The following is a 27966-nucleotide window of genomic DNA, read 5'->3' as shown; positions in this document are numbered from 1 at the left end:
GTTACTTCCACATCCTTTCAGTTGATCACCTGGTTTTTGTTCTTTAGTCTATAATACAGCACATTACCTTAACTGTTTTTATGCTTGGAACCAAACTGTATTCTTGGGATAAATACACTTGGTTATAGTGAATGATCCTGTTTTTATGTTGCTGTGTTTGGTTTTCTAGTATTTTTGTTTAGGTTAATGCCACAATATTCATAAAGTTATTTGCCTGTGATTTTCTATTCTTGTAACATATGTGTCTAGTGGTAGTAAACTGGCCTCATAGAATGCATTTGTTCTCCTCTCTGTTTGTTTGTTACAAGAACAAGCTTAGCACAACTGATGTTAATGTTGGAGACAGCATGGCCAAGATGATTTCAAAGTTGATTCAGAAGACATTTATCTGAATGGGAAAAATTTTAGGAATACTTTTGTCAATGTACTTTGCTTATATTTTCCATCTCCTATAATTGCAGAACTGACATAAGGCAAATATCCACTTATTGATTTCAATTCCTTTGGATACATACCTAGAAGTGTGACTGCTAGGTCCTATAGTAGTTCCATTTTTAGTTTTTGGAGGAAACTTCATACTGTTTTTCATAATAGCTGTACTAATTTGCATGCTGTTATAAGAATTTGCTTTCTTTTAACAGTATAAGAAAGTTGCCTTTTGCACATTTGCAAAGTTGAAATAAATTTTTTCAGTAATAATAAGACAAAATTCTAAGTGATAAATATTTGTGTTATACTTTGTCAATGGTTTTATTCTTTCATTGTGACATATAAAGTAATGGTGCATCTTACAACTAATGCAAATGATATATCTTGCAATTTACTTGGACAACACTGTCAGTATTAACAAATATTGGCTTAATGGTTAGTATATAACTGCTATTAGTCTACATGCTTTATGTATTATTAGTTCATTCAAGCTTCACAGAGTCTCAAGTGGTAGGCATTATTACCACTCCTATGGTCCAGTTCCAATCTGAGGTAAAGTTCCGTAAGAAAGAAACAGAAGCTTGAGATTAACTCAGTCTATCTCCAGAGTCAGTGCTCACATCAACTATGTTAGCATATCTTTTCTCCTGTATGGTAATTACTCTCTAGGTCTAGTTTCAGAAATCTTACTCTACCTCATGGTCATTAAGTTACTTTTCTAAGTTAAACTCTAAAAACTGTAACAAATTACTTTTACATTTAGGTCAATGATCCACCTGGAATTGAATTTTTGTGAAATGTGAGATCAAAAGTCAGATTTTAATTTCACTCTATGGATATTTAATTTCCTAGAATATTTGTTCAAAATGTTATTTTCCCCCATTGGTCTTACGTATAATTCACTTGTTTGTATATGCACATGCCTTTATTCAGTTCTCTTTTCTCTTTTTCATTTACTTATTTCTCTTTGTGCAAATGCCACTGTCTTAGTTAATGAAAGACTTCACTTAACACAAGTATTTTCCATCCAGAGCCCTGTCTCTTCATCACTGTGCTGTTCTGTAATGAAGACAGAGAAGAGTGAAAACTGCATGTCTTGTACCTACACAAATATTCCCAGCTGTGCCTCCAATAAAGAGTAGGGTTTAGGATTTTAGAACATTGCTGTTGAAACTTATGTCTCTAATGCCCTTGTAAATCTTAGGCAATCCTTCCAACTCCACTCACCCTATATTTTAGAACATTCTCAGTTAATTTTATTTGATGTCACCCTCACCCATCTTCATTTTCCTTTTCTGCTTTTCTGGAGCCCTAGGGAATTTCCTAAAGGCTCCCCAGTGACAGCCAGGCATGGCAAGAACCAAGAAAGGTACCCCTGAATCCTCCTGGACAAGTAGAGACAACACAATGGCCAAGATCTTCCTTCTCCAGACAATGTCCGCCGAGGACAGGGCCACAGCCTGTGCAGCTAAGCCCAGATCCTCTAGGTAGGGTCTGCATGTCCAGCTGCTTCCTTCCCTCCCTTTGGGTTCAGTTGGGGAAGTCAGCCCTTTGGTATAAAGCAAAAGTTTTTTCCAAAACCATTCTGCTTACTGACCAAGGAAACATTACTGCTTCACACCTTGCCTTGTAATATTATATTAGTTCTTTTTATTATTATTATTATACTTTAAGTTTTAGGGTACATGTGCACAATGTGCAGGTTTGTTGCATATGTATACATGTGCCATGTTGGTGTGCTGCACCCATTAACTCGTCATTTAGCATTAGGTATATCTCCTAATGCTATCTCTCCCCCCTCCCCCCACCCCACAACAGGCCCGGTGGTGTGTGATGTTCCCCTTCCTGTGTCCATGTGTTCTCATTGTTCAATTCCCACCTATGAGTGAGAACATGTGATGTTTGGTTTTTTGTCCTTGCGATAGTTTGCTGAGAATGATGGTTTCCAGCTTCATCCATGTCCCTACAAAGGACATGAACTCATCATTTGTTATGGCTGCATAGTATTCCATGGTGTATATGTGCCACATTTTCTTAATCCAGTCTATCATTGTTGGACATTTGGTTTGGTTCCAAGTCTTTGCTATTGTGAATAGTGCTGCAATAAACATACATGTGCATGTGTCTTTATAGCAGCATGATTTATAATCCTTTGGGTATATACCCAGTAATGGGATGGCTGGGTCAAATGGTATTTCTAGTTCTAGATCCCTGAGGAATCGCCACACTGACTTCTACAATGGTCGAACTAGTTTACAGTCCCACCAACAGTGTAAAAGTGTTCATATTTCTCCACATCCTCTCCAGCACCTGTTGTTTCCTGACTTTTTAATGATTGCCATTCTAACTGGTGTGAGATGGTATCTCATTGTGGTTTTGATTTGCATTTCTCTGATGGCCAGTGATGATGAGCATTTTTTCATGTGTTTTTTGGTTGCATAAATGTCTTCTTTTGAGAAGTGTCTGTTCATATCCTTCACCCACTTTTTGATGGGGTTGTTTGTTTTTTTCTTGTAAATTTGTTTGAGTTCATTGTAGATTCTGGATATTAGCCCTTTGTCAGATGAGTAGGTTGCAAAAATTTTCTCCCATTCTATAGGTTGCCTGTTCACTCTGATGGTGGTTTCTTTTGCTGTGCAGAAGCTCTTTAGTTTAATTAGATCCCATTTCTCAATTTTGGCTTTTGTTGCCATTGCTTTAGGTGTTTTAGACATGAAGTCCTTGCCCATGCCTAAAATTTGAAAATATTTTTAACATTTGTTTATTAATTTTTTTTGGCCACACAAACTTTATCTACAGTGTTTTATTTTTGTATTGTATATTAATGCCTTCTGTATTTAATAATGCTACCATAAATGTATTTAAGAATGCTACCATACCAAAAGGCATATATTAATGCCTTTTGTATTTAATAATGCTACCATAAAATGTATTTAATAATGCTACCGTAATAACTTTTCAAAATCGCTTTTTAATCATTTTCATCTTTTCAAGCATCAGTCTTTCCTAAATTGAATGGAAATATCACTTGTTTTAGGGAAGACAGATGGTACATATTCTCTGTATTTGCCATAAATATCTTCCGAAATACCTCTGGTTGTGAAGAAGAGAAGAGACTTGTCTAGCAGTCACAAGGCAAAATGTATCCACAGCCTGTTGCTTTAAAAGAGCTCTGAATGTTTTCATTGTATGGCCTAGCTTATTCTAATTTTGAGAGATTCACAAAGGCATTAACTTATATAGACAGAACACTGAGATGTAGACATCATCTAAATGCAGACACCAGTCACTTCTTTACTGTACAAATATGAACTTCATTGTACTGCTTGCAAGAAATGCAGACACCAGCCACTTCTTCACTGTGCAGATATGAACTTCATCATACTGCTTGCAGGAAAATGCAAGATGGCAGTGTCATATAAAGTTGCCTTTTTATGGTCAAGAATAAGACAAAATTGTTGAAGGCTAAGTTCACCCAAATGGCTTCTTCTTGTGTCTGGATTTTTTCCATAGTTCTTTGATCCATGTGCCACATCAGTGATGATGGTACATAGCAAACCTATCTCATGGGAGCTGGCATGAATACTCTTTCCCCTTCCTAGCACTGGACATAGAGTATGGCTTGATGAAACTCAGCCACCTTGTTCTCCAGACTCTCAGTTCCACCTTCTCAACTCGAGTGTCTTCCAAGGTCCTTGCCACACCCACAGCCTGGAAACTCAACCATAACCCAAGGCTACAGTAGGACTCACATCACTATTTCTCATCTCTCAGGGATAACTGTCCTTTTTAAAAAAAAAAATGTTCAGGCATTTGCAAACCATGGATTCCTATACCTGTGAATTTTTTGTTTTCACATGACATAAGGAATATCCAGTCCCTATTAGTTTCTTGATGACATTTTGGTTCATTTGTGCAATGAATCCACCATAAGTGTACTCCGAACTGTATGTTTCTACTTGGCAATATTAAGACGTGTAAAAAGAGATGTGAGTCAAACCCATAGAGACAGACAAGTTAACTGACCCACGTAACATTAAAAGGGAGGTGTAATAGCAACAACACAACAAAGGTTGCTGCCTGGGCATTAGAAGTAGAACACCACACCCAAATGGCTAAAACTAGTGGCCAGAGATAAGAACTTAGAGGCATCTCTGTCACCTAGCAGGCTGAGTTTCCACCTTCCTGCTGCTTTCTTTAAACATGCCATTCAGGCATTTGCCCGTGAACTTGAAGTAACATACCCATTATTTCCTAATATATACCCCAGCTGCCGCTCTCCTCGCTTTCTTTCTCTGTTTGTCTCTCTCTGACCGTAGGATGGAGGACTGCCCTCCTGACTTATTGTGCCCTTCCTGGCAGGATCTGTAAGTAAAAATCTTTGAACTTGTTTGTTTTGGGGGCTACCCTAGACCAGATTTTCCCCAGGACACTAAGGAGAACACAGGTTGAGCTCCCAACATCAAAGCCATGGTCAGGCAGGAATAAACTGGACACAGGTCAGACAAGAGCCACAAGGGTGTCTGCCAGTATCAATGTTTTCCATGTAAGGGACACCTGGTCACAGGTCTTACAGCTAGGCATTAGAATGTCTACCAGGTAAGAGAAGTAGCCTGTGAAAGACACAGTATAAACACCCACATCCAGTTCCCCATTATGTACTGTCAGGGCAGGGTGGCTAGCCTCTCTGATACTGGAACCCCAGCTTAGCTGGGGCATATCAAAACAATAGTCAGTGAGGATGGGACGGTTGGCTCAGTTGTACACCTCCATGATGCCTATGAGCTGCAAATGGCTCAGTAACTGCCTCTCCCCCGTGGCCCTGTCACTTTGGGAAGCAAGCACTGCTTGCCAGTGGTATGTAAATGCTATTGCCAGTGTTGCTGTGTTCTCACACAAAACTGTCAACACTGTGAAACAGATTCCCCTGTGGTGTCTGACCACTGGTGTCCAGTGCAAGGCAGGTGTGTTTCCTGATAGTCTCTCATAGAGACGCCCTGGGGGAAAGTCTGAACGTTATTAATTGGCTGGTGCACAGCACACAGACAAAGTCGCGCCAAGGAGCACTCAAGAGGATGGTAGTGCTCACCTCCACTCTTTGGACAAAGCCAGACATGGACTCTACCTCCTGGGAGCCTAGGAGAGTCCCCTAGATAGTGCTGGTTAGAGAAGCCAACTGCTGGGCCCACTGTGTCAATGTCAGGACTGAAGCTGTGACAGCAAAAAGGGTAAGTAAAGCAAGCCCTGACTCCTGAAGGAGGCAGAATCACCAGGGAGATGCGCTGCCAGGCAAGCCCAATTATGTTGCTGCACACCTTGCTTCTGTTGCCACGCGTACCCCGACCCCACAGGGTATCATGAGTCGAATTCCTGGAACAATGTGCCTACGGCTCTGATGGGCAAATACAAATGCCCTGCTCAGCCAGTCCTTGCCCCACCATAGACAGTAGATGATGTCAAACAGGGCTTAGATAAATACAAATTTCCCAAGGAAGCTGCCTGGGCTGTACACAATGCCACTGCCAATCATTGTGCAAAGCTCTAGAGCTACAGCCTGGAGCTCAGGAGCCAACTCTAATAATGATTTTTTTTTTAATTGATCACACTGCTGCATGTTGACCCTGGTCCCTCAGAGGTCAGTGGGGACACCCTGGAATGGGAGGTAGCATTTATGAGTCTGGGAGGAGGCAGCCTCGTCCCCAGGTATCCTGGTCACTATCCACCAAATCAAAATGACCAAAGATAATCAGCAGGACCAAGAAATGGGCACCAAAAAGGGAGACCCGTGCTCACAATAGAAGCTACTTGACACTCCCAGGTGCTCAGGAGCTTGTCAGGTAAACATCTGAAGACAGAGAGGAACAAAAAGTCATTTTTAGCCACATAGAAATACAAGCCATTCTAAAGATTTTACTCAAAAGGTAAAAAAAGATCAATAAAGGACTGCTTTTTTTTGCAGTGGGGGTTGTCCAGGAGAGTTGCTGCTGCTTAGAGACACTGGACCTCTTTCCTCCTCCCTCTTCCTCTTATCAGCCAGAGGCAGAAACTGAGAACCTCAGCTTCAGGTGGCCTAGCAGAGAAAGAGAGAGACAGAGGGAGAGAGACTGCCCCTTTAGGTGGCTACAAGTCCAAGAAAAAAAGAGCGGAACTTGAAACTTTATGTGAGCAAACTCCAACTTTAGCAAACATAATGCTAGTCTTAGATTACTTTTATGGACTTATGAAAAACTCCTAGATATGGGTGGGTAGGGGAAAAGAAAAATAATAAAATGTATTATTATCTTTAGTACCCTCAAAATTTCTTAAAAATTACTTACTGTAGAGCGGGGTGTCCAATCTTTTGGCTACCCTGGGCCACATTGGAAGAACAGTCTTGAGCCACACATAAAATACACTAACACTAACAATAGCTGATGAGCTGAAAAGAAATAGCAAAAAAAGGTTATAATGTTTTAAGAAAGTTTACAAATTTATGTTGGGCCACAGTCAAAGCCATCCTGGGCCACATGTGGCCCACATGCCACAGGTCAAACAAGCTTGCTGTAGAGGCTTTGACAATCTTTTATAAATGCCTTCTGGAGTCTCTGGACCACTCATAATGAAGCTTAGTTGCTACAGGGCTTCTGATGCAAGAAATTGCCCCGCTGGGCCTTGTGCTACAGCCCATTAAAACAAAACATGACCCATCACCTGCTGGGCTCTCCTGAAATAGAGGGTCTCACAGATCCCGGGCCTGGGACTCCACACCCAGCTGCCCACTATGCTTTGGGTGATAGAAACAGACCCGCTCAAGCTCAGCACAGCTACTGAGGCCTCTTTAAGGCAGGAGGAAGCCAAATCCGGGCCCTCCCATAAGTGCCACCTGCAGGAGGGTGTGGCTTCCCCTGTCTTCAGTCCCTTGCCAGATTCCAGGGCTCTAGAGGTGTTCACCTCTCCCTCAGACCCCTTGACTACCAGATGAGTGCCCTGGGATTCCCTAAGTGAACATTAATGGGAGTTGGGAAAGTATGTGAATGGCACTGCTGACCATCCTATGGAGCTCGGTGGAGAATTAGTGCTTCAAATTAAAGAAAGTGAACAGGCAAACATCTACCATTACTACCACCAATTAAAATTTACCCAAGTTTTGCTGTTAGAATACTTCCAATCTCTTATCCAGGATGTCTCTGATAAAGAACTGGACCCAAGAAATGATGTACATGACCGAGCTTACACAGCCATCTTAGCACTGGATGCCCTTGTCAGCAAATGATGCCATCTTCACATTTTTATAAACTATTTAGCCATAACCTGAAAGTTGTCCCTGTGAAGGCAAAATACAAACAAACCTCTAGGACTCTGTGGCCTCAGAGACACCCAAAATATAAATCAAAATTACACCTCCACCTATATACTGAGGCCACAATGCAAGACCACTCTAGAACACTCCTTATTCCCCTCAAAGTCACATTACTGAGAGTAACCAAAACACACATTTCAATTCTTAGAACAGCATGCTGGGCTCTTCAGAAAGGCTGTTAATAGAACTTTCGTTCCCTTATAGTTACCAAATAACTTATTTAATTGAGAAATACAATGGTGTCATCAAACAAGCCCTTTTCAAATTTCAGTGCCACAAAGAAATGCCTAGAATTCTCTAGTTTGCCACAGGCATTAATCTACTTTATAATAACTGTTATCTAATTCCCATTCCATAAAGGCTGGAAGCCAGATGGAGGATACATAACCTTCTGGGACTCACTAAATATAGATTATCCCATAGGCCAGGCAGCTGCTCATGTGATTTGGGACCCGTGTGAACCTAAATTTCCACCCAAAGCACAACCCTGTAAGGTGCAGCTGCACACTATTCTGTTTGTTGCTGGCTTTATTACTACTGGCTTGGGTGCTTTTATTGATTTACAATCCAGAGGCCCAAAACCTCCAGTAAACCATGGTTTCAACCAAACATGACAAATGTTGAGGCCCACATCAGCTTGAGTGGGTACCTATTTGAAAAGAACACTCCAGTCAGGCCCCTGTGGAGAGCTGTTGGAACCAAACAGTCTTGGGAAGCAATTTTACACCAAGATGGGAAAAGAGTCTTTGTTGGAAGGCAGTCCTAGAGGTACTGCATCTCCACTGCCACCAGGACTGGATACAGACAGGGCAATTACAACCAATTAAATGGAACCAAAAGCACCAGTGTTTAACACTGACCCAACCTCTGCAAACAGTCCTAGAGACTCATCTCAGCATGACGCCCAGCTAATAACCTCACTTCAACCCCAACTGGATGGTCGCACCATGCAGCCCTGAACCATCCATCCTCACCTGAGGTCAGACACTCAACTGCCCAAAACAAGTCACTATGCTCTCTTTTGCCCAAGGTCATGCATGCACTTCCAATTTATACTAACCATGGATGGAAACAGCCTACACTTCAGAAAAAAAGTGCCACTCAAGTCTTTCACGATGTACCCTAAGGACCCACAGCAATTACTTATAATCTGTGATTCTAGTCATTGACCCCAACAAGGTGAGCAAAGCCTGCTCAGGGCTTTCCAAATATATTGGGTCACACCAGACCCCCAAGTCCCCACCTTCCCATATAGGGCTGCTACCTGGGAGGGCTATAGGTCACCCCACCAGAGATAACAATGTTCCAGATGACATCACTCCAGCCCGAGATGACACTGTACAGCATAACACTTAGCTACAAAGGTTTCCAGAAAGACAAAACAACTGGCAATTGACAGATCCCCCCACTACTTGGCTACAGAACTCAAAAGTTACCTTCCTAAATTTCCTGGTGAGGACCCTTGGAGTGGCATTTTGCTGAGCTAATGCTTTGCCTACCCCAGGGCCCCTGGCTTACATCACTGACTGCGATTCTACCAATCGGCTCCCTGACACCTGCTGGGTTGCTCTTTACTGCTATTAACCAGCTTTGGCCGACTAAGGTAGCTGTGCCTGCCCACAGCCTCGTGGATCCCCTACTAACCCAACCAGCCCCGTGCAACCACACTCCCCCACTAAGCGGAGTTCTGTGTGTTCTTGTGGTGGAACCATTTTGCCTTTCTTGGAACAGTTCTTTATTCCCCCCACTGCCCCACCAACTTCTCCATCTCCTACTTCACCACCTTCCCTATTAATCTTAAGTACATCCCAGGGGATCTCCCCAAATGTTGGTGATCCACACCATCAGAGATGAAGACTACCCAGGCCCCTCTACCTCTGCTTCTCCTTGGGAGCCTGATTGTCCCTGTATCTTAACATGGTGGCTAAGTGGAGGCCACGCATCTCAGGAGATGGAATTGCTGGGCCTGCCATTAGACCACACCAAAGCGCCTCCCTGAGTTACAGGCTTACTTAGCATGTAGTCTTATTCTTCCCAACTTGGCTTAACTATAGGCACCATGGACATCTCTCCTGCTCACACATGACCCTAAGTTGCAGCCCAATTGCTCTATGTCCAAAGCACACACGTTGCTATTTGCCCCTCCACATCGCCAAGCATAGTTCACATATTTACATATCAGCCCCAGATTTAATGCAACTTGGGGACACTTGGGGGTTCAGAAGCCAGCACCTCTTGAGGCCTAGGGGTAATAAAACACATCTTAGGGTTCCCTCATGCATCCACAGAAATATACTTTCATCCTGTGGAACTTGGAATTCATTACACCCACTTATTCCCACAGCCCTGCTTTTGTTTTCCTCAATGAAAGGGTGGCAACGGAGCTCAGACTCAAGTCTGTAATTTCAAATGTGTCTTAGTATCCTGGGCCTTCCCTTGCACTTAACTAGCCAATACTTCCAACCTTGGTTCATGCCACACCCATTATGACAAAGGCGGGCTGTTTTTACCCCCATACTCTTGGGGAGGGGATTGTTACTTTAACGGGCAGGGACTGTGGTGAGCACCACTGCTCTGTCCATGCAACAGTAAATCATCCAGACCAATACAAATGTGTCAGCTGCACTAGCAGAACACACACATCTGTTACTGCACAGCCTCACTTTGATGCAAGAATCAATGGAGTCTGTCCCAGATGGGATCAAATAATCACCTCATCATAGATCACCTCCTGCCCATAGGTTAAGGGGAGGAGTCTGTACCATCTTGGGAATAACCTACTACATGTACATAAATAACCCTGGCCAAATACCAGCTAATCTAAAAGCCATGACTAAACAGATGTAGGTATTTCATGACTTTACCCGGGTTTACAACAACATTCCCACCAAGACTGGGTAAAGGGTTTGATCTGTTCACATGGCTCCACCCTACACAGTGGAGTGGATGGCTATGCATGGGATTTGGGGCCATGCTTTCATATCACTTATCATTTCATTGTGCTCATCAAATACCTTACTCAGTGCCTGACTCAGATTTCCCTGTTGGCCTTTGATGTTTCCACTGTTCAAAAATACCTCCGCATACACAAGCTCTAATACCTAGACATCGTGTGGTCAATGGTAACAAGAATGACATAGAAAAGGTCATAAAGTTGGGCATTAGCAGTAGAATAGCACACCTAAGTGGCTTAAGCCATGGCCAGAGATAGGGACTTAGAGGCATCTCTCAGACATTTACCTGTGAACTTAAAGTGACTCACACCCTATTCTCTTATATAGACTGCTAGTCACCATGCTTTCTCTTTCCCCCTCCCTTCCTCATTCTCTTATTCTCTCTCTCTCTCTCTCTCTCTCATCCTGGAACGGATGACTGCCCTTCTGACTCATGGTGCCCTCCCTGCCCAAGGTCTCTTAAGTAAAAATCTTTGGACTTGTTTCCTATTTTGTCAGTGGATTGAATTTGCACATTCCTTTGGAGGAACCAGGGGCTACTTCAGGGAGATTTTTCTCTGGGATGCTGAGGAGAACACAAGGTTGGGCTGCCAGCACCAGAACCTTGTTTAGGCAGCAACAAACTGGACACAAGTCAGAAGGAGCCACAAGGGTGTCTGCAGGAATAAGCAAGTTTCCCATGGGAGGGACACCTGGTCACAGGTCGAACAATGCATTAGGCACAGGCATTAGGACATCTGCCATGTAAAGGAGTATCCTGTGAAAGGCTTATTGTAAATGCCCATGTCCAAATCCCCTTTATTTCCTATAAGGGCAGGGTTGTTAGCTGCTGTGGTATGGGAACCCCAGTTTAGTTGGGGGCTCTCAGAATAGAAGGTCAGAATTGGTGTATGCATAGCACCTGTAGGAGTCCAGGTGAAGGTCATCCACTGGAAGTCAGTGAATCAAAGATTTACGATGGATCCAAAAGGAAAAATATCTTTCAATTAAACTATAAACATAATAGTCTTATTTTACACTTGCTGGAAAAGGCATTCTAGAATTATAAAGGCATAAGTTTTATACACATGAAAATGAAAGTAAGAATTTGTGAAATTCAACATAAAGGAAAACTCATTAATTTGTGAAATTCAGCATAAAGAAAACTTTTCTGTGTTGCTCTTTGTCCACTACATGCGTGCATTTCTCAAGGGAACAACATATACAATGTTTCCATTTTCTCCTACATTTTGGTCCAGTAGTGATTCAGAAAATGTAGCCAAAACTAAACCGTAGATGGAAGAGCTGCCCCTGGGAACTCAGGGGACAGGCACCAGGCCTGGGATGGGATGGACAAGGGAGGCCTCCAGGAGGAGGAGCATGGAGGAGATGCTGGAGAGTGAGGAGCAGTGAGTCTTCCAAACAGGGGAGAAAAGAAGAGGAGAAAGTGTGTCCGTGGCACAGGCCATGCCATGAGAAGGCAGTGGATTGGAAGGAGCACTGGGATCACTGATATATGAGGAGGTGGGAGCAGGAAAGGCAGACCACAGTAGTACAGGGCAGGGGAGAGAAGGCCTCTCGGGAAGTGATGCAGGGGCAGCTCCCTGAGGAATGCATTCTGCATGGAGGGATTTGAATGTCTGGGTCCTATTTGTTTAAATGTTACCCCTGCCCATGAGATCTACATGCCAGGAGGACAGTCAGGAGTGAGAGTGGTCCCTGCCCACTGAGAAGGCCTCTGTGGGATTAGGTTTTGGGAGGAGCGAGGGTGGAGAGGGACAGAGAGGACCCCCATGCTTATGGAGTAGCAGGCTCAGGGACCTTGGATGATCCTGTTTATGTCCTTTTGTCCATTGCTCAAACCTTCCACTACACCCCTAGTACAGTTACTGTCCCTGCAGTCATTTTGCAGATATAGGTGGGATCCATGGATCAGAAAACTCAAAGCAGTCGGCTTATGGCCGTGTGGTGTCTAAACATCTGAAACTGATTGCTGCCTACCAGGAAGTGCAAATAAGCGGGATCTGCAGCTGCCCAAGACAGGGGACCCAAAGGGAGAGAGCAGTGTGGCAAGCAAAAGGCATGCTGAAGAGGCAGTGAGCCAAGGTGGGCCTTGGTGGGGGCACTTTTACAGGATGTTTTCCTAGGCCCTACACATGTTCCCCCATCTGGGTCTGCCTGTTCCTCCTCCATGTGTTTTACTATTCTCCTACAGACCTTGTGATGCTTTCCTGTCTCAGACTGTAACTTTTTTTAACTTCATTCTTTCTATGGCACATCTACTGTCTTTGCAATATTATATCTTTCCTTCTGCTTACTTTAGATTTAATTTGCTCTTCCTTTTCCAGTTTCCTAAGTTGGAAACTTAAGTGATTGAATTTATATTTTTTCTCTTCTAATATATGCATTCAATGCTATGCATTTCCCTCCAAACTCTGTTTTCCTTGAATCCACATATTTTGATAAGTTGTGTATTCATTTGCATTTGGTTCCATTTTTTGTCTCTCTTGAGATTATTTTTTTGAACTCTATCGTATTTAGAAATGCATTATTTAATCCCCAAGCATTTTGGGATTTTCCAGTTATTGTTTTGTTGTTATTTTGTTATTTATTTCTAGCTTAATTCTATTGTGGTCTGAGGGTAGATGCGATAAAATTTCTAGTCTTTTAACTTTGTTAAGATATGTTTTACAGTCCGGAATGTGGTTTATCTTGAGTCGTCAATGTGGGCTGGCAAAAAATTTATATTCTGTCCATTGTTGGATGAAGTTGTCCATAGATGTAAATTATGCCCAGATGATTGATGATGTTATTGAGATCAACTTTGTCTTACTGATTTTCTGCCCATTGAATCTGTACATTTCTCCTAGAGCTGTTGAGGTGTCCAATTATGATAGTGGACTCATCTCATTCTCCTGCAATTCTGTCAGTTTCCTCCCACATAGTTGGAGGCTTTGTTGTCAGGTGCATACAACTTAAGGATTGTTGTATCTTGGAAAATTGAGCCCTTCATATTTATAGCATATCCTTCTTTATTCCTGGTAATTTTGCTTGCTTTGATGTCTTCTCTATCTAAAATTAATTTGGCTACTCTTGCTTTCTTTAATTAGTCTTAGCATGATATATTTCCAGCCATTTGCTTTTAATTTATACTTGTCTTTATACTTAAGTATGTTTCTTATAGGCAATATATACAGTGGTTGGGTCTTGTTTTTTGATCCACTCTGACAATCTGCTTTTTCATTGATGCATTTAGACATTCAAAGTAATTAGTGATATAGTTTAGTCAAAATCTACTATATTTGTTATTTGTTTTCTATTTGTTGCTCTTGTTTTTTGTCCCCATTTTATTATTATTGTTGTTATTAGAGACTTGGTCTCACTCTGTCACCCAGGCTGGAGTGCAGTGGTGAGATCATGGCTCCCTGCAGCCTGGAAATCTTAGGCTCAAGCCATCCTCCTGCCTCAGCCTCTTGTGTGTACCTGGGACTATAGGTGCCTGCCACCACACCTGGCATATATATGAATATACTGGCATATATATTTAGAGATGGGGTCTTACTATGTTTTCCAGGCTAGTTGTGAACGCCTGGCCTCAAGTGATCCTCCCACCTCAGCCTCCCAAAGTACTGGGATTACAGGCATGAGCCTCGGAGCCCAGCCTTTGTCCCTATTTTTGCCTTCCACTTATTTTTTGCCTTTTATCATTTTATTTCAACATTTTATATAATCTATTTTCTTTCCTTTCTTAGCATATATGCTATACTTCTTTTTTTCTTTTATTAGTGGTTGCTTTAGTAAAATCTTTTATTTTTCATATTCTTAATTGATCTAACACAATAATAGTTTATCAAAATAATAATAGCAACAACATATACAAGATATATAATACAAGATTATCTATATTTATATTATATATATGCATGTATGAGTATATATAAGTGAAATGAATGACAGAAATAATATAAAGGACAGAAGGGAAGAAATAGGATTAATTTTCTTTATAGTAAGATACACTACCTGTGAACATCTATAGTATTATTTAAAAAGGGGGTTGGTTTACTTTTTTTTTTCTTGAGACAGAGTCTTGCTCTGTCACCCAGGGTGGAGTACAGTGGCACAATCTCAGCTCACTGCAACCTCCGCCTCCTGGGTTCAAGCGATTCGCCTGCCTCAGCCTCCCGAGTAGCTGGGATTACAGGTGCACATCACCACTCTCGGCTATTTTTTGTATTTTTAGTTGAGACAGGGTTTCACCATGTTGGCCAGGCTGGTCTCGAACTCCTGACCTCAAGTGGTCCCCCAACCTGGGCCTCCCAAAGTGCTGGGATTACAGTTATGAGCCAACACATCTGGCCTCCAAATTACTTTTTAAGTAAATTGCAAACTGTAGGGCAGGCTGTTGGACCAAAAGCCTCAGTTCCTTGCTGGCTATTGGCCAGAAGTTGACTTTTAATTTCTTCCCACAGTGGCCTTGCCCACTGGAAAATTCTTCCACATTGCAGAATGATTCTTTAAATTTATCAAGAAAGAGTTTGCTAGCAAGATAGAAATCACGATCTTATGTAACATGATGCCCAATGTGATATGCCACCACCTTGACAGTATTCTGTTGTTTCAAAGCAATCACAGTTTCTGACCACACTCACTCACAGGGAGGAGGTTAGCATACAGAGTGTGTATACCTAAAGGTGGGGATCATTGAGAAGCATCCTAAAGTCCACCTTGCAGCTCAGGTCTTCTCCAGTATGAAATCTTTTCTGTCTTCATTTATTTTTCATGACCTTGATGCCTTTAGAAAAATACCAGTCAGACATTTTGAAGCTGCCTCAAACATGGATTTGTCTGGTGATTTCTCATGATTAGACTGCAAATAAGGGTTACATTAAACATTTGCATTGATCTAAGTTTGAAGACAAAAAAATTGAGCAAGATATTAATTTGAAATGCAAACTTAGAGAAATAATAAATAAAAACTAAAGAGAAAGACAAATATAGAATTCAAAATAATAGTTACCTTCAGCAAGGAAGAAAGAGGATAAAATTTTGGGAATGCTCTCAGGGAACATCAACAATATTGCTAATAACCCTTCTATGAAGCTTCGCAGTGACCATAGGAATAAACTTTTACTTTGGAATAGTTTTAGATCTATAGAACAGTTGTGAATATCATACAGAGAGTGTATATATGTCCCGCAAACAGTTTCCCTTATTATTAACCTCTTATATTAGTGGGACATATTTGTCTTTTGTTTTGTTTTGTTTTTTGTTTTTTGTTTTGAGATGGAGTCTCGCTCTGTTGCCCAGACTGGAGTGCAGTGGTGCAATCTCGGCTCACTGCAAGCTCAGCCTCCCCGGGTTCACCCCATTCTCCCACCTCAGCCTCCCGAGTAGCTGGGACTACAGGCGCCCGCCACCACGCCCGGCTAATTTTTATTTTTTTATTTTTTTATTTTTAGTAGAGACAGGGTTTCACCATGTTAGCCAGGATGGTCTCAGTCTCCTGACCTTGTGATCTGCCCACCTCGGCCTCCCAAAGTGCTGGGATTAGAGGCGTGAGCCACCACGCCCAGCCATATTTGTCACAATTAACAAACAAATGTTATATGTTATCACTCACTAACATCCGCACTTTATTCAGATGTCCTTGGGTTTCATTTAACGTCTATTATCCATTCTAGGATGCCTCCCAGGACACCTTTTCACATTAGATGTCATGTCTCCTTGGGCTCCTATGCCTGTGACAATTTCTCAGACTTTCCTTACTTTTAATAATATTGACACAGCTAATTTGGAATTTCTCTAATGTTTTTCTCCTGATTAGACAGAAGTTAGGAGTTTGGGGGAAGAAGAACAAGAACACAGAGGGAAAGTGTCACTCTCATCCCATCACCTGAAGGGATGGACTATCAATAGGCTTTATCACTGCTGATGTTACCTTGATCACTTGGATGATGTAGTTCTTATTTTCTCTGCTGTAAAGTTTCTCATTTCACCGTTTCCATGCTGTATATTTAAAAAGAAGTTGCTATTCACAGCACATACCTAAGAAGTAGAAAATCATGCTCCACCTCTTTGGGCAGATTACCTACAAAATTACTTGAAATCCTTATGTCAAAAGGCACTGAACAACCTTTCATATGCTCATTCAACAAGAAATGGTTATTCAAATAATTTGCCCATTTTTAATTTGTATGTTTGCCTCCTTGAGTTGATCTTTTTTTTGAGACAAGGTCTTACTATGTTGCCCAGGCTGGAATGCAGTGATGTGATCACAGCTCACTGCAGCCTCGACCTCCCCTGGCTCAGGTGATCCTCCCGCCTCAGCCTCCTGAATAGGTGGGACAGGTGCACACCACCACACGGGCTAATTTTTCTATTTTTTTGTAGAGACTGGGTTTTGCCATGTGGCCTAGTCTGGTCTTGAACTCCTGGGCTCAAAAGATCTGCCTGCCTCGGCCTCCTAAAGTATTCTGGAGATTATTAATGTATTCTGGAGAACAGAACCTTATCAGCTAAATGAATTACAAAATTTCTTCCATTTTTGGGGTTTTTGTTTTACTTTTGATAGTGTAATTTTAATCACAAAAAATTAAGATGAGTATATCTATTTTTTTCTTCTCTCCCTTGTGCTTCTGGTGTCAAATCTTAAAAACATTGTTTAGCACTTACATTTAGGTATATGATCCAGATTGAATCAATCAGACATATGGCTTCAGGGAGGAGTCCAACTTTCATTTAAGTATCCACTAATCCCAGCAACATTGGTTGAAAAAGACTTTTTTCATATTGAAATGACCTGGGAACCTTATAAAATCAGTTTACCATATTTTATAGTCCATTATGATGTATAATCTGTATTTCATTCCTCTCCACCATGTCTTGGTTACTATCAGGTTTTAGTAAGCCTTGAAATCAAGGAGTGAGGAGTTGAGTACACCAACTTCGTTCTTCATTTTGAAGATTGCTTTGTCTTTTATATATCTCTTGCATTTCCATGTCAATTTTAGCATCAGCTTGCCAATTACAGCAACTGAAAAGCCAGCTTGGCTTTTTGATAGGGGTATAGCTGACCTGGACCACATTTCTCACTTCTGAGACCTGGATAACAGCTATTTAGGTGCTGTTATTTGAGTATTTGCAATTCAAGATATTTTCCCACTCTTCCAACCTCATAGTTCACTCCTTGAGAAAAGACGTAATTATTTAAGTTACTCATATCATTTTAATTCCTCACCTTAAAATTCCTCATGGACAGTTATTCTGCTCATTATAACAGAAGCTCCTATAAGAGCACAGTGACTTGTTAAATCCCATTTTACTCTTTATTTCAGTGCATATTTTATAGTCAATTACGGTTTATACCCTGTATGCTATCCCTCTCCAAACTCTTCAGGAAAATAAAAAGGCAGAGATGCAGGCCATGAAGGAGACACAGGAGACATAGACAAGGAGGGACCCATCTTAAACTGACAAATAATGTAACCAAGCACCTTCACAGCTGAGCCTCAAACTGCTTTTAAACTTTTTTTCTTCTTTTCCTCTTCCTCTTTCCCTTCCGAGTCTTAATATATAACTTTGAGACAAACTACATATATGTTATCTTTTGTCTTGAAAACAGCCTCAGAATGTGCTGCGAACCTCCACTCTCTATTTTTCCCCACACTATACTCCCATGCCTTTGCACCTTTATTTACCTAAATGCTTGTTAAGCACGTGCCTTGCTCTCTTATCTGGTCATATATTTCCTTAGAAGTTTCAGGGGTCACATCCTGATAGGGACCAGGCATCTTCAGAATTCTCTTTCCAACAAAAGATTACTTCAAAGACAGAACCCACACCCTGCTGAAGAGTGCCAACAAAATTAACTACAACTAATTTATAAGCTGGCAGGATCCACGATCGTGCCAGCCCCTTCACCAAATGGGACAATAATTCAGGAGGACCACCAGAGCAAGCCACACCCCATGGCACCTCCTAGCCCCTCTTGCTTCTACATTCCAAACCCTTTCTTTAAAACCCCTCCATTCCCTCCACAAATTGAAGAGTGCAATGGCTCTCGGCTCTTCCCCTTGCTGGCACCAATAATAAAGGAATATGACTCTTTCTTGTCATAACTGATTATTATTTTGACTTATTTCAAGCAGCTGGACTGTTTTGCCAATTACAATAAGAGTCAAAGAGCTCTAAGTGCTCAGACTTAAGACAGGACTGATGATAGATACAAAGCTGTAGGGGGAGGGCAAGGAAAATCTGTTTTGTTTTTGTTTGTTTTTTTTTTTGAGACAGAGTCTTGCTCTGTCGTCCAGGCTGGAGTGCAGTGGCGCAATCTCGGCTCACTGCAACCTTCGCCTCCTGGGTTCAAGCAATCCTCCTGCCTCAGCCTCCCAAGTAGCTGGGACTACAGGTGCGTGCCACCATGCCCAGCTAATTTTGTATTTTTAGTAGAGACAGGGTTTCACCATATTGGCCAGGCTGGTCTCGAACTCCTGACCTCAGGTGATCCGCCTGCCTCGGCCTCCCAAAGTGCTGGGATTGCAGGCGTGAGCCACCTCACCCGGCTGGAAAACATGTTATGGAAATCACAATGAAACTACTTCTGCAGTGACCAATCGTAGAGGGATGTGTATAATCACCATCCACGCAATTAGAAGAATGAATGGTAAAGAAGAAAAATATAGATTAAAAATATTATGGGTTGAAGAATTGAATTTGGAATAAAGCTTACAAAAAACATTACTCATATTTTTAAGCTTAGGACAGAAATCCTCAAGATACTACTTTTTCTAAAAGTCTTTAGAAAGCTCCTGCTCCACCACAAACTTTCAAGTAACCCTTTCCAATTTCTATCTTCCACCTCAATGGATTCCTTGAATCACAGTTTATAAAATTACCTCTCCAAACTTTGAATAAGAATTCCAGTAGTACACTAATAACTCTAATATCTATAATAACTATGCCAAAAATAGAGTTATTCAATTATATGAAAACATATTGAAGCATATTTCCTCAGTAATAGCCCATAATACAGCAGATGTGGACAATGATTTACCACTGAGAAATGGGCAGTCACAGAAAAAAACAGAGTATTCTGTTTATGTTACAGTGCACATTTTCTTACTTTTTCAAAGAGACATGTGTCTTAATATTGATATTGTAAAAACACTATTGACCAGAAGGCAGCCATAATGTGGTTGCAACTGTGCACACATTCAAGAACTTGGTCTGAAATCCTTCCATTAACACCTCTGGCAGTACCATCAACACAACTTGCAGAGGGACTGTTACTAAGTAAGAAAGATAATCTCACAGAGAGTAGCATAGGGCTCTCCCAAGAAATGTGGCACAACCAAAGTTTCCAATTAGCACAAAAGATGCTAATGTGGGAAAAATCAAGGAAAAGAGGAGTTAAAAAGTGTTTCAGAAGGCTTTCATCTGATGAGAGCTATTTTAGGAGCATTTTTGTTAATGTAATTTGCTTTCATTTTCTATCTCACGTGATCATAGAAGTGATATAAAACAAATATCAGCATACTGAATTCTATGCCTTTTGCTACATTCCCAGAAGTAGGATAGTGGGATCATATGGTAGTTATATTTTAGTTTTTTGAGGAATTCCCATACCATTTTCCATAATGTCTGTATTAATTTGCATTTCCACCAACAGTGTACAATGGTTACCTTTTCCACATTTACAAAGTTTGAAAGAAACTTTTTTCACGAATAATAAGAAAAGTATCCTAAATGCTAAGAAATATCTATGTGACAGTTTCTCAATTGTTTTCTTTCATTGTGACATATAAAGTAATGGTGCATTTTACAATTGATGCACATGATACATGTTGCAATTACATTAAAAAAATTGGTCAGTATTAGTGAATACTGACTTAGTTGTTAATGCAGACCTGCTATTATTCTACACACTGTATGTATTATTAGTTCATTCAACGCTCACAACGTCTCAAGAAGCAGGCATTTTTTTTTGGTGAAGTGCATTTTATTTTATTTTATTTTTATTATACTTTAAGTCTTAGGGTACATGTGCACAATGTGCAGGTTTGTTACATATGTATACATGTGCCATGTTGATGTGCTGCACCCATTAACTCGTCATTTAACATTAGGTATATCTCCTAATGCTATCCCTCCCCCCTCCCCCCAACCCCACAACAGGCCCCAGTGTGTGATATTCACCTTCCTGTGTCCATGTGTTCTTATTGTTCAATTCCCACCTATGAGTGAGAACATGCGGTGTTTGGTTTTTTGTCCTTGCAATAGTTTGCTGAGAATGATGGTTTCCAGCTTCATCCATGTCCCTACAAAGGACATGAACCCATCATTTTTATGGCTGCATAGTATTCCATGGTGTATATTAACACTTCCACAGTCAAGTTCTGAGCTTGCGCTAATGCCCTCCATGAAAGGAACAGAAGAACTGTGAGACTGACTCAGTCTGGTCCAGTGTCCTCGCTCACATCAACTGTGTTAGAATATCTTTCCTCTTAAATGGTAAATACTTTCTACAACTATTTTAAGAACTTACCCTACCCCACGGTCATGACATTATTTTCCTAAGTTAGGTTCTAAATCTTGTATTAAATTTTTATTGTATTTATATCAATAATCAAGCTGAAATTGATTTTCTGTGAAATATGAGAACAAACATCTTACTTTATTTCTCCATCTCATTTTATTTAACATAAATAGACGTTAAATTTCCCAGAACATTTATTGAAAAAGTGTACTTTCCCTGTTGGTCTTTCTCATAAATTACTTGCTTATATATGCTTTAGTCTGTTTCTGTGCTCTCTTCTCTTCTTCCATTGGATTATTTTTCTTTCTCTGTACAAATAACGACACTTAATTACTAAGAGACTTAAGATAACACAAGAATTTTTCCTCCAGGGTCCATTCTCTTAACCATTGTAATATTCTGTAATGAAGAAAGAGAAGAGTAAAACCCACATGGCTTGCACCTACCAGTACTGCCAGCTGTATTTTGAATAAAGAAGAGGGTGTTGAACTTTAGAGCACTGTTTTTGATGCTTATGTCTCTAACATCTTTGTGAATCTACACCACTCCTGCTTTATTAGTACATTTTGAGTGAATTTTATTAGATGCTATGCCTCCTCTTTGTTTTTCCCTACTTTCTGAAGCTTCAGGGACTTTCTATTGCCCCAGAAAAAGCCATCCTTGGCAGGTTTTTGAAGAGGCATCCCTGGTTGCATCCTACTCACACAGATAAGCCTCAGTGGACTTGGTCCTACTCCATTGAACAATGGCTTGGCTGCAGCAGGCACAGCTGAGCTGACAGCTCTTTGTGGAGTCTGCATGGGGAATGCCTCCTGCCCCCAGCCTTCTGTGGTCAGTTTGCAAATTACATTCATTTTTATTTGTTTAATAGACAAGGGTCTTGTTAGGTTGCCTAGGGTGGTCTCAAACACTTGGGCACAAGCAGCCCTCCTGCCACAGGCTTCCAATTAGCTGGGACTAGAGACATTCTTTCTTATAAAGAATGTGTTGGTTCAGTGATCACTTTAGCTTGCTAACCAAGCATTGCTATCATTTCACACTTTGCCTGGTAATATATGTTCTTGCTTTTTCTTTTGCAGGCAAATATTTTTAGCACTCGGTATAAAATTTCTTTATTTTTTGGTCATATAAAAATCATCTAAAACAAAATTTGTATTTTCATATTATATTTTAATGCCTCTCATTCCCTAACATTCCCTAATTTAAAGTATTCATAGTCATTTTTCATAACATCTTACTAATTATTTTTTCAAGCATCACAATTTCCTAATAAAATGAAAAATATCACTTTTATTAGGAAAGACAGGTGTTACATACTCTCTGTTATAGTGTTTTCCAGAAATTTTCTATAAAATACCTATGGTTGAAAAGGAGAATTACTTGGACTTTTCTGAGAGCCAAAAGGTAAAATTTGCTAAGAGCCTCAGGCTTATAAAAACAGTGAATGTTTGTATGACTTAGTCTGTTCTGATTGTGAAAGGTTAAAAAGGCATTGGTTTGTGTAGATAAAACACTGAGACTCATTTTTAAAGCAAAGGCCAGCCACAATGTTACTCACAATGTTACTGTGCAAGTATGAACATCACATTGTTTGCTTTTTCCTTGACCCAAAAGCTATAAACTGGCAGGAGACTTTAATTCCTTCCACCTTACTTTCACAAAGGTAAACATGGCATTTTTGTACAGGTGAACCATAAGATAGATATGTATACTTTTCTTGTAATTTGATAAGTGATTACTAAAATTACTTTCAATGAAATGAAAAATGCCACTAAGGAAAACTGTACATACATCTCCAGGCGGAATATATTTTTGTAATAGGTTCTCTTGGAAAGAAAATTGAAACCTTTATTTATCACCTAACAAAGTATTTTTGAAAGTTCTCATGCTTGTGTTTTTAGAATTTTATTTTTGTTGACTCAGTCAATAATTTTCTCCATTTTCTATTGCCTAAATGTACATTCATGTCCATTGTTTTAGGCTCAGACTTTGACAGTCCTCTGATATACTTTATATGTAAATAGATGGCTGAGTGTTCTGGCTGATGAACATGGGTTACTTAACCAGAGTTAAACGAGGACTTTCTCACCTGAAACCACCAAGAGACACAAAAGCCAGAAAAGGACAGAAATTAATTCAAGGGTCAACAAATAGAGTCGGCTTTCTTTAAGACCTGAAGTGTAGAAGTCTAGGTTGAACCCTAGGTTGATTACGTTGAAGACTACATTCTCCTGTGAAGCAAGCATTCCTAAAGGGTGAGGCTATGAGACACAATAGTGCATGCTGGCTATGCAAGTGATGAGACGGCCAAGCTAACAGTCCAAAAACTATCCTGGGGAAGGGGCAGTCATTTGTCCCAAGATTCCTGAAATGTGAGGAAGCAACAAAGAGCAGACACACTTTATGGGTAATTTTACTCCAAATTAATAGATGGGCACTTGTTTTGTATGCTGTTTTACAAACTGCCTTCATTTTCTCATGAATATGCCATTAGGATTTGTGAAATGGGTATCATGACGGTTTCGATTTGCATTTCATCAAGGATTAATATTATTGAGCATCTTTGCATTGTACATTTGTATAGCTTCTATGGAAAAATGTCTATTCATAGAATTTGTCCACTTTTAACTAGAATGTTTTTCTTTATATCTTTGACTTATAAGAATACTTTACAGATTATGTACAATAGACCCTATCAGCTACATGATTTGTAAATATTTTCTCCTATTGTTACAGGATTCCTTCAGTGCTGCTTTGCCAGCCGGGAATCTCTGCAGCCATCGCCACCTCTGCCCGGGTCTCATTCAGACCCACTGGGTCCGCTCTGCCCACTCAGCCCGGCACGCTGTGCTCTGCTCTCGCCCCAGCCCAGATCCCACGGCCCCTGTGGCTCCCCACTCAGCCTGCAGCTGGACTGGGAGTGCCGTAAGTGAATTCCGGTTGGGGGCCAGCATCCAGACAAGGGGAATGCGGTGGCACCTGAAAACGGAGGTGACAGCAGTTGCAAAGCCCCAAGGGGTGTTACAGCTCTTGCTTGGGGAGCCCTGAGGTCTGAGCCCCACAGGAATGTTGCAGCTCTTCACTCCTGTAGCTCATAGCTCAGTGAGCTGCGGCATATTACAGCTCTCTTTCTCCTATAGTCCAACCAGCAGGAGCATGTTACCAGCCCTTTTATTCCCGTTATTTCCAGCTTGGTGAGCAGAAGGGAATGGCACTCAGTGGCTGTTTCTCTCGGTGAGCAGAAGGAAGTGTTACAGCTCATTTTAATCCCACCATTCAGTGAGTTCCAGGTTCTTGTCCCACGACCAGGAGGAATGAGTAACATGGACACTGGAGAGTGAACAAGGCAGAGAATAATTTTATTGAACAACAGAAAAGCTCTCAACAACGAGACAGGACCCAAAGTGGGTAGCCGACTGTGAGGCTGAGTCTGGGAGTTTTTATGGGTTTGGAATGAGGAGGTGCAGGCTGTAGGTAGTCTTGGGAAAGGCAACATTTGATTGGTTAAAAAGCATTATTCCAAAAAACCAATCAGTAAAGAGTGGCCAAGCATGAATAGAAGTTCTCACTCTGGTCCATGGACTCTCTCCAGAACTGGTAGTTTGGTTTTCAGGCTTCAGACTATCCTTGGCTTGAAGGTCAATTTTCACCAGAGAACCCATCCCCGTCTGCCTAGGAATTTGTCTGCCTCCTGTGGCTATCACTATTATTTGGGTGGTCTTGATAGTGTAGTTTGAATAACTAAAGTTTTAAATTCTGTTGAAGTTCAATTTATTCTTCCTACTTCTATCACTTGTATTTTGTGTAATAACTTAGACTGTATTATTTGACCTAAGGCCACAAAAGCTGATACATATATTGTCAATCACAGGTTTCATAGTATTAGTGATGGCAGCAGTGGGCCATCCAGAGCAGCTGCTGTTGTCATGCTGGCCACTGTGGGGAGGGCACAGGAGGAGGCAGAGCTGGGTCTGGGGTGGTGCTGTGCTCCACAGAGCTGGCAGGAGCCAGGGACAAGTAGGAGTCCCCAGAGAAGCCCTGGGGGCCATCATGATTGGGATGGACCAAGTTGCCCACTGGTCGGGGAGCAGCGCGGTCAGGCATGAAAGGGTATGCAAAGAGGGTCCCAGTGAGAACCTGGGGCCCCTGCCCCAGGCTCTGAGGAGGTGCAGCCAGGGCTTCCTGCATGCTCCACAGAACAGGCAGGAGCCCTGCCCTCCCAGGCACAGGACTGGGCATCTCTGCAGTCTACACCCTTGGGGGCCCAGGCAGGCTCCCCTTACCCCTGCAGGCTCAGGGGTGTTGGCTCTTGCTGCCTGGCCCCTCCCCACTCTGGGTGCCCACTCTAATCTTTGAGAAGGGTTGGGGCCAAGCCCAGGCACTGCCACAGCCCAGCCAGTGTGGGGCTCTGGGGCAGCACTGACACATCAGCCCCTTTCCACCTCAGCCCCCTCCAGACTTTGGGCACCAAAGAGCATGGGGTAAGCTGAGGGGGAACTGAAGGTGACTCAGCACTGGCCTGCAGGTGCCCCTTGGTGCAAATAGCCTGGGCACCATGGACAGAGGCATCTGGCAGACAGGCTCTTGGGTGAAAGGGGTCGGTCCCCAGTGAGGCCCCACTTTCAGGCCAGGGAGGGCCTGAAGGCTGGGGGCCAGGCTGATGCCAGACCCATGGGCCAGAGTTAGAACTTGTATTGCCTTTTCCAGGCCCAACTATGGCCACCCATGGACCAATCCACATGCACTTTCTCCCCTCTGAGGCCCATAAAAGCCCCTGGCTCAGACAGAGCAGAGCAGAGCAGAGGATGGGATGACCAGTTGCAGAGAGCTGCCCTCTCTCCTGAGAACTGAACATTTACTGGAATGACCTGCTTGCAGAGAGGAGTTACCCTTTCTGTTAGAAGCTGAACACTCGTCAGGACACCCTGGCTACAGAGAGGAGCTGCCCACTGTAGGGCTTCTCTGAGCTGTTCTATTGCTCAATAATGCTCCTCTTCATCTTGCTCACACTCACCCTGTGTATTTCATTCTTCCTTGTTGCAGGACAAGAACTCCGGACCTGCCAAATGGCAAAACTAAAAGAGCTGTAAGGCAAATAGGGCTGAAACATGCCCCTTACCCACCACATTGCTGGTGAAGAGAAAGAGAAAAAAGCTGTAGCCCTTCAGGGAGCTCAGACCTGGGAGCCCCCTGAACCAGAGCTATGACTCCCTCTTTGGGGCCCTGTGAGTCCTGACATCTCCAAGTTTCCAGGTGCCACCACATTCCCCAGTGTCAGCCGGAAGCTGCTTGGGGTGCACTTGGTCCAGCCACAGCCTCACAGAGAGCCAGCATTCATGCCAGCCACAGGTTTTTGGCCACTAGCCACAGTTTCCTGGCCAGAAAAGCAACACCCCAAAGATCCTGTAACATTAGCTCTTACATTTACGTCAAAAGATTTTATGAAAACCATAAAGCAGCTACATCTGCAGTAACTGATCAAAAACAATTTGTATGACCGCCATACATGGGATCATAAAGGAGGAATGGGGAAAATGGATATTCAGTTTTTCTGGATGAATAATTTAGATTTAGAATATCATTTACACATAAATTGAATTTTTGTTATTTCTAGTTTACTCTTCAGGTATTCCTTTGGACAATGTCTATAAAGTCCAGCCCTGAAATTTGAATTAAATAACTGTAAAAATTAACAACATGTAAAATAGAAATTACAGTATTACTGAAATAATCTAATATACATAATAACTAGGGAGAAGGTAAATAAAGTTTGCCAATTTGTATGAAACTATATTTCAACAGGTTTTCTCACTAACAAATCAGAATACAGCCAATGAGACACCACAATATAACACTGAGAAATAGGCAGCCACAGAGAAAAATAATATATTCCACTAATGCTAGAGGATGTATTTTCACAACTTTCAAATTGAGTTCCATCTAAAAATTGATAGTGTCAAAGCACTGTTGCCCAGAATATAGTCATATGTGGTTCTCCTCATATGCACACACATGAACTGGGTCTGAAAAACCTTTCATTGGCCAGGCGCAGTGGCTCACGCCTGTAATCCCAGCACTTTGGGAGGCCGAGATGGGCAGATCACGAGGTCAGGAGATCAAGACCATCCTGGCTAACACGGTGAAACCCCGTCTCTACTAAAAAATACAAAAAATTAGCTGGGTGTGGTGGCAGGCGCCTGTATTCCCAGCTACTCAGGAGGCTGAGGCAGGGGAATGGCGTGAACTCGGGAGGCGGAGCTTGCAGTGAGCGGAGATGGCGCCACTGTCACTGCACTCCAGCCTGGGCAACAGAGCAAGACTCTGTCTCAAAAAACAAAAAACAACAACAAAAAAACCTTTCATTGACACCTTCTACTAAAATCGTCAACACGGAAACTGGTAGACGGCTGTCAGTAGATTAGAAGGATAATCCCACAGAGTGTGGCAAAGGAATCTCACAAGAAACGCAGCATCACCAGTGCTTCTGATTAGCAGAGATGATGATAATGAAGGAAAAATCATGGATGAGATGAGTTTAAAAGGGAGTCAGAAGAGTTTGTTCTGAGTGGTAAAAATTTATCAGTACCTTTATTAACATATTTTGCTTATAATTTCATCTCATTAAATAAATGGAGTGAAAAAAGACAAGCATCCACACACATATACGTTAATAAGAATTATTTTCAATATTTGCTAAATATTTGAAATCATAAGAAGCATTTTGTCATACT

The 27966-nt window shown here is 41.7% G+C and overlaps 1 protein-coding gene across 7 annotated transcripts in view; it reads left to right on the top strand.

The window, feature by feature from the left end:
* Window positions 1-27966, top strand: part of LOC112205572 (serine/threonine-protein kinase Nek4-like) — a 497070-nt gene that overhangs the window by 325246 nt on the left and 143858 nt on the right. The window lies entirely within an intron of this gene.

Source organism: Pan troglodytes, chromosome 16 (assembly GCF_028858775.2).
Source record: "Pan troglodytes isolate AG18354 chromosome 16, NHGRI_mPanTro3-v2.0_pri, whole genome shotgun sequence".
Lineage (NCBI taxonomy): Eukaryota > Metazoa > Chordata > Mammalia > Primates > Hominidae > Pan > Pan troglodytes.
Note: the sequence above shows the minus strand (reverse complement) of the source record. Positions and strands in the feature narration are given on the sequence as shown.